Source organism: Orycteropus afer, unplaced genomic scaffold, assembly GCF_000298275.1.
Source record: "Orycteropus afer afer isolate SDZICR_OR568_19922 unplaced genomic scaffold, OryAfe1.0 scaffold00004, whole genome shotgun sequence".
Taxonomy (NCBI): domain Eukaryota; kingdom Metazoa; phylum Chordata; class Mammalia; order Tubulidentata; family Orycteropodidae; genus Orycteropus; species Orycteropus afer.
Genome location: NW_006921591.1, coordinates 26,678,796 through 26,685,269, shown reverse-complemented (window position 1 = coordinate 26,685,269; position 6,474 = coordinate 26,678,796).

Here is a 6,474-nt window from a genome sequence, read left to right as displayed (position 1 = left end):
ATGGTGGCATTGAGGAAGAGGAAGACATAGAGAGGTACATGGGTGGTACAGACAACAAAGATGAACCCTTTTGTGCATACAGTACTGCATTGTCAGTGAAGGCCAACATTGGTATATGGATGGATAAGTGGGTAGAGAGGCTGAACTATTAGGCATGTCTATGCAGGAGGGAGTATACCCCAGACCATGTATAGGGTTGGCAGACAATGGTCCTATATGGGTATTTGTATGATCTGAATTCCCATGCGTATAGTAGGGCTGCCAAGGGACAAAGTTGTAGTCACTTCTTGGTCACAGCCAGGTACCCCGAGGGTATGAGTAGTTGAACCTGTGGGTTCGGAACCTTAGTCACAGGGGACATCAAGCTCAATTGGCATAATATACTACACAAAACATTGTTCTACCTCCTACTTTGATGAGTAGTGACTGGGATCTTAAAAGCTTGCAAGCAGCCATCTAAATGCAACAATGGGTCTCTCCTCATCCAGAGCAAAGAAGAATGAAGAAAACAAAAGATTCATGGAAACAATTAGTCCTAGAGACTGGTACACCATGCGATCTGCAGCCTATATGACTATGGGACCAGAAGAACTAGATGGTGCCTGGCTACCACTGTCAACCACTCGGAGGGGGATCTATGTAGTAGATCCTGGATAGAGAGGGAGAACAATGTGGAACAAATCTCAAAATAATTTTGAAAAAAAAAAGGTGGGGGTGCAGATTTGCTGGTCTGATAGAGCCTAGTGGAACCACTGAGACTATGGCCCCAGCTGCCCTTCAGGTCTGGAACTGAACCCACACCTATGGCTTCCAGCGAAACAAAAGACAGGCATATGAGTTGAACATTTACCTGAGGTAGATACGCTCCTTGGAGAGAACAATCATAGGAGAAAGAAGGGCTGTTTATGCACAGGCAGACTGCTCATGGAGCAGGAGTGCATGGAGAGATAGACGCAGGGAAGAGGTAACTATTGGGAGGAAGTGGGAGGGGAGATGTTGCATTTTGGTAAATTACAGTCAATGTTGTGAGACAAAGTGTATGTGAACTGCTGTCTGGAAAGTGAATTTGCTCTGTAAATTTTCACCCAAATCACAATAAAACAAAACAAAACAAACAAACAAACAACAGATCTTAATTGTGTTCAAATGTAGACCAAAAAATTGTATGACAAGCTAAGAGAGAAAAATCAGCATACAATGTAGAATGAAACTTAAATAAAATACATGTACATCTGTATACATATAGACAAATTATAAAATAGAGTAAGAATCAAATCAATATAAAAGAAGTAATGTGAAATTTATCTTTTAGAAACATTTTCAACATTGCTTTATTCTCTGATGATTTAAAAATTTTACTGAAAGTTATAGCAATGAAGATCACAAACCAGAAGAAAATTATTGATGATTATTAATTAGTTAATATTAGCCTTCTAATTGTCATTGGTTAATTTTTTTTTAAAAAAAATCCACAAATCAGATATCCTTTTGTGAGAAATAATTAGACATGAGATTTCATTGCATGTTTCCAATGAAAATGTCAGAATAACCTTGACCACAGCCTAGGAAGATGGAATGTGACAGAGAAAAATTGACAAAAGCAGAATGGTTGTTATCTACCATGTACTGGGCACATAAGTGTGTTTGTACTAATGCCTCTCTCATGCAATACTTAAATTTACAAATAGTGAAGAAAGAGAACTACTCTAGGCTTCTCATCAGTTAGACACATTTTTCTGCATTAATTTACTCCCCCAACATAATGAAGGAATTTGTTATATAAACGTCCTTCTCAGTTCTTAGACATACTGAGTGGCTTAAATGGTTAAGTGCTTGGGTACTAACTGAAAGACTTGGAGTTCAAATCCACTCAGAGGCACCTAAGAAGAAAGATTTGGCAATCTACTTCCAAAAAATAAGTCATTGAAAACCCTATGACTGTTCTACTCTATCACACACAGGATTACCATGAGTCAGAATTGACAGGACACCAAACTTTTTTTTCAATTCTTAGTGCTCCTTTATATCAGTATGAGTATAGACATGACTCTAAATGGATTTAAGAGGACCCATCATAATAGATGTATTTGCAAGCAAAAAAAATAATAAAATAATTAAATTGAGTGTGAGGGCCTGCAGGGTACTGTAGAAGAGAGTTCATCTGTCTGCCTGAGTGTACAGAGGGGCTTGCCACATAGACAACGCCAAATTGGACGTAAGGAAAATGACTAACTTGATGGTGACAGGACATTACCTGTGGTCTCAGCTCTACCACTGAGTACCCTCAGATAATGTATTCACATTCACTGGCCTCTAATTCCCCACTTGTTAAGAAGATCTAATATTAGCTTTTCTTCCTTCTTTGAAGGGCTTCTTCAAAAAAGAATGTACTTGTAATAAAATAATGTATTTGTAAACACTTAAAAACATCGGTATTTAATGAAATCCTTACAAGACAGGTACTTAGCACAAACTTGTCATCAATGATAAGACTGACTTGGTCTAGTGAATCCAAGCATTTTCTAGAGTGAGACACAGATCAGACATTTCATTTGAAATTCTAGAATTTGATAATCATTTTGGATAGCAATTTCACAATTTATATGAGATATTTTGAACATTTTCAAAGTATTGCTAAACTTTGACCTATGAATCCCAATTTCAAAGATACATTTTACAAAAATGAGATTAGCAAGATATCCATGACCGTTATTTTCTACATTGAGGGAATTTTTAACAAAATGAAGGCTGAACCTTAAGTAAATTAAGGTGTATTTTGTTAGAATATGACAGTCATTGACAATATTTACAAAAAGATGAGAAATACTTCTTTGTATATTAAGAAATTAAGATGCAAAATAATATACACAGTATATGTGCACAACTATGCTAGATATAAGAACATGAAATCTGGAAGCATTTGTCTTTGGTTATGATATTTTTCTAGTTTATTTAATTCTCTATATTATCTACAATTCACCATATATTATTTTTTTAAAATGAGAAAAAGAATTAAACAAATCTGAAAAGGCCAATTTCTATCACTTGCAAAAGAGTCTGAGTGAGCAATGGTGAGATCACTAAGAAAATCATAGCTCATCTTATTTTATGTGTTCCCTTTATAAATATTGCATGTGCCTGCTATAGTTAGGCACTGTGTGCATAGATTGACTGATTCTTTTTCTTTTCTTCTGGAATCTAAAAAAAAAAAAAAAATCCTGTGAAGAATAAAATTCAGAAGAGAAGATTGGATACATTGATATCTGAAACATGTAAGGACAGTTTTAAGTAATGTTTTCTTACAATGTAAAAGAACCAGAAAAAAGAGACTGTAAATTTTGTAGATTAAACAACAGCACAGCCTTAAAAAAAATCTAGAAGTATCACATTGTGATTTGAGAAATAAGGATAAATATAATGAAATTAAATTGCTGTATTAAAAAAAAAAAGTCTAAGTGCTATTTCTACCAGTCATTTCAATTAAGATTTTTGACAGTATGGTCACCAAGTTGTAGTTTGAGGTGTAGTACCTTTGTTGTGGAGGTTTCCCTCATTTCACACACATTTATCTTAGTGTCATATTTCTATTAAAGAGAAAATGAAAAAAGTAAAATAAAATAAGCCCATAATTTGCCATTCTAAATATATCTAGAATATGTGTGAAATCATAGTGACTTGTTAGGGATACCAAGCTTCCTGGAATTCAGACGTTTTAATTCAAACAAACCTTAACTGAAGTGTGCAAAATCCAAACCTTTCCTAGGGCTCATGCTGGTTTAATTACAGAATTTTCAAATTTTGCCCATCATTTGAACTTCTTCATGGGTAACAATGGAAAGCAATGAAATGTAATGATTTGGAATCAAGGCAACACATATGCAAAAGCCCACATCTGCTGGCTAATACTGTCTAATTTGGAGAAAGTTACTTACCCTCCCTGGGTCTTGAGTTCCTCATTAGTTAAATGGGATGACCATTTATCACTTTGCTGTGCACTTACATAGGGTAGTACGTGAAAGTTTGCCTGGCACAGAATGATTATTCAATATGTAAATGTTATTCTTTTTATGTAAGAAGATACTTAAGAAAATAAATGGGAACAAATTGTATCTTAAGGATGTTGATCTGGTAGGAAAATGGAAGCTTTACAGATTTGTCGACAGATTTGCAGGACAGATTATTTACTAGAAGATAAATTAAGAGGTGATTTTAATGATCTTTATGTAAGGTAATAAATACCAGAAGAGAACTGATATTTATAGTATACATTTGGAAAGGTATTACAAAAAGGAAACAAGTTCAGGAAGGAATCAGGCAGATGTCAAGCTCAGATGAGTGGTCATGCTTCAGGACATGATTTAGAATAAGGTCATTCCTGCTTGTTCAGGTTCTCTAGTGCCCCTCTGACAAGAATATACCATAAATGGGATGGCCTTTTATCCTCTTACAGTTTGGAGGCTTTAAGTCTGAATTCAAAGTGCTGGTCTCTAGGGGCTATGTGAAAGCCTCTCAACCTTGGGCTTCAGCTCTGCTTCTTACTCCCTGCCCACTGAAGCTAGAGGCATCTCTTCACTCAGGCAGTTACTGGCTGCTGGGGCTAACAAACCCAAGGTCGACAAATAAAATGGCACAGGCATGATGTTACCAAACCACATGACTGGCCATTAATTCAAGACCATTATAAGTCCCAAGGTTGGCAAAGCATGGCAGGTTACTGAACAACAACACGACTACATGCAGGGTCTCCATAAGCTAAAGACCATTCCCAAGGCTTCCCCTTATAAATAGGAAGCAGACCACATCCCAAAACAGCTACTCAGCTGCTTGTGGTAGATCCCACCATGGAGCTGATTGCCAGTCTCATCATGGGGAATAACTACCACCAGCTGCCCCGCCACTCAACCAGGCCTAGCCAAGTTGACACACAAACATAACCACCACAATTACACCCCTTGTCAACTTGGCACCTGTACAGATCTTTACTGGGTTGTATCTGTACAGGTCACCTCCACTGGGTGACTCCAGTCCCCTAGTTCCTGAATTGTGACCTCACCCCCTTAGCCTGGTGGGCCCTGTTCCTCTCCCTCATGGGCACGGCAGCCCTGCCCACTCACTGTTGGAAAGCAGCTATGGCTCCATCCCACTGGCTCACATGAGCGAGCAACCCCACACTCCAGAACCAAGTTAGTAAAGGTCTGGCTCTTTGAAAACTAGGAGCCTGTGGTACCCTCAAAGGCCATGATCCTACCTTTTCAGGCTGAGACAACTCTGTTTCCATTTCCTTAGTCTCTCCACTTCTGCCAATTAATGCCCTCAGCAATTCATTCCACCAGAAATCTTCCTGCCCAAAAAAACCACACTCAGCTTTCTTGTTCTGTGGGCAGGCCAACCTGCTACTCTATCTCATGCCAATCTCTTCCACCAGTTAATGCCCAAAGGCAACCCACTCCACCAGTAAGCCACCTAACCAAAGACATCAAGCTCTCTCCTCTGTGGGCTAGTAAGGCTGTTGCTATCTCAGGCCGGTTCTCTCAACTCTGCTACTGCCATCTCTCATGCCGGTCTCTGGGCTCTGCTCCTGCTGTCTGTCATGATGTATGCCAGGATCCCTCTACCAGAGTCTCAAGTCAAGGATGCACTCCACTTCTGTTTCCACATTTTAGGTATCTGTTAGAGCAGCACCCCACTCTCTAGGTACCAAATTCTGTTCTGGTAACCAAGTACCGCTCTGATAGGAATATACCACAAATAGGATGGCCTTAACCAACAGGAGTTTATTCTTTTACAGTTTGGAGGCTTTAAGCCCAAGTTCAAAGTGCCAGGCTCTAGGGGCTGTGTGAAAGCCCCTTGACCTTGAGCTTCAGCTCTGCCTCTTGCTTCTGGCCCACTGAAGCTAGAGGCATCTCTTCACTCAGGCAGCTACTGCCTGCTGAGGCTAACAAACCCAAGGTCGACAAATAAAAAGGTACAGTCCCGATGTTACCAAACCACATGGCAGGCCATTAATTCAAGTCCATTATAAGTCCCAAGGATGACAGAGGATGGCAGGCTGCTGAACAAGAACAACACGGCTACATGTAGAGTCCAAGCATGACATAAGCTAGAGACTATTCACAAGATTTATTCTTATATATAGGAAGTAGACCACATCCCAAAGGCAGCTACTCAGCTGCTTATGGTAGATCCCACCATGGAGTTGACTGCCAGACTCATCATGGGGTATAACTACCACCAGCTGCCCAGCCACTCAACCAGGCCTAGCCAAGTTGACACACAAACACAACTACCACACTGCTTTATAAATGAAGTACAATTGTATTGGTAAGCCAGTTGTGATGTAGGTCTAATCTTTTTTTGTCTTTAGTTTTCTTAGCCCATTATAGGGAAGTGTTTTGAATGGTAAATCATAACATTGAATATCGGCTCGTGAACATCTAAGAACGATAACTTCAGCTAATTACGGGCTGCAACACT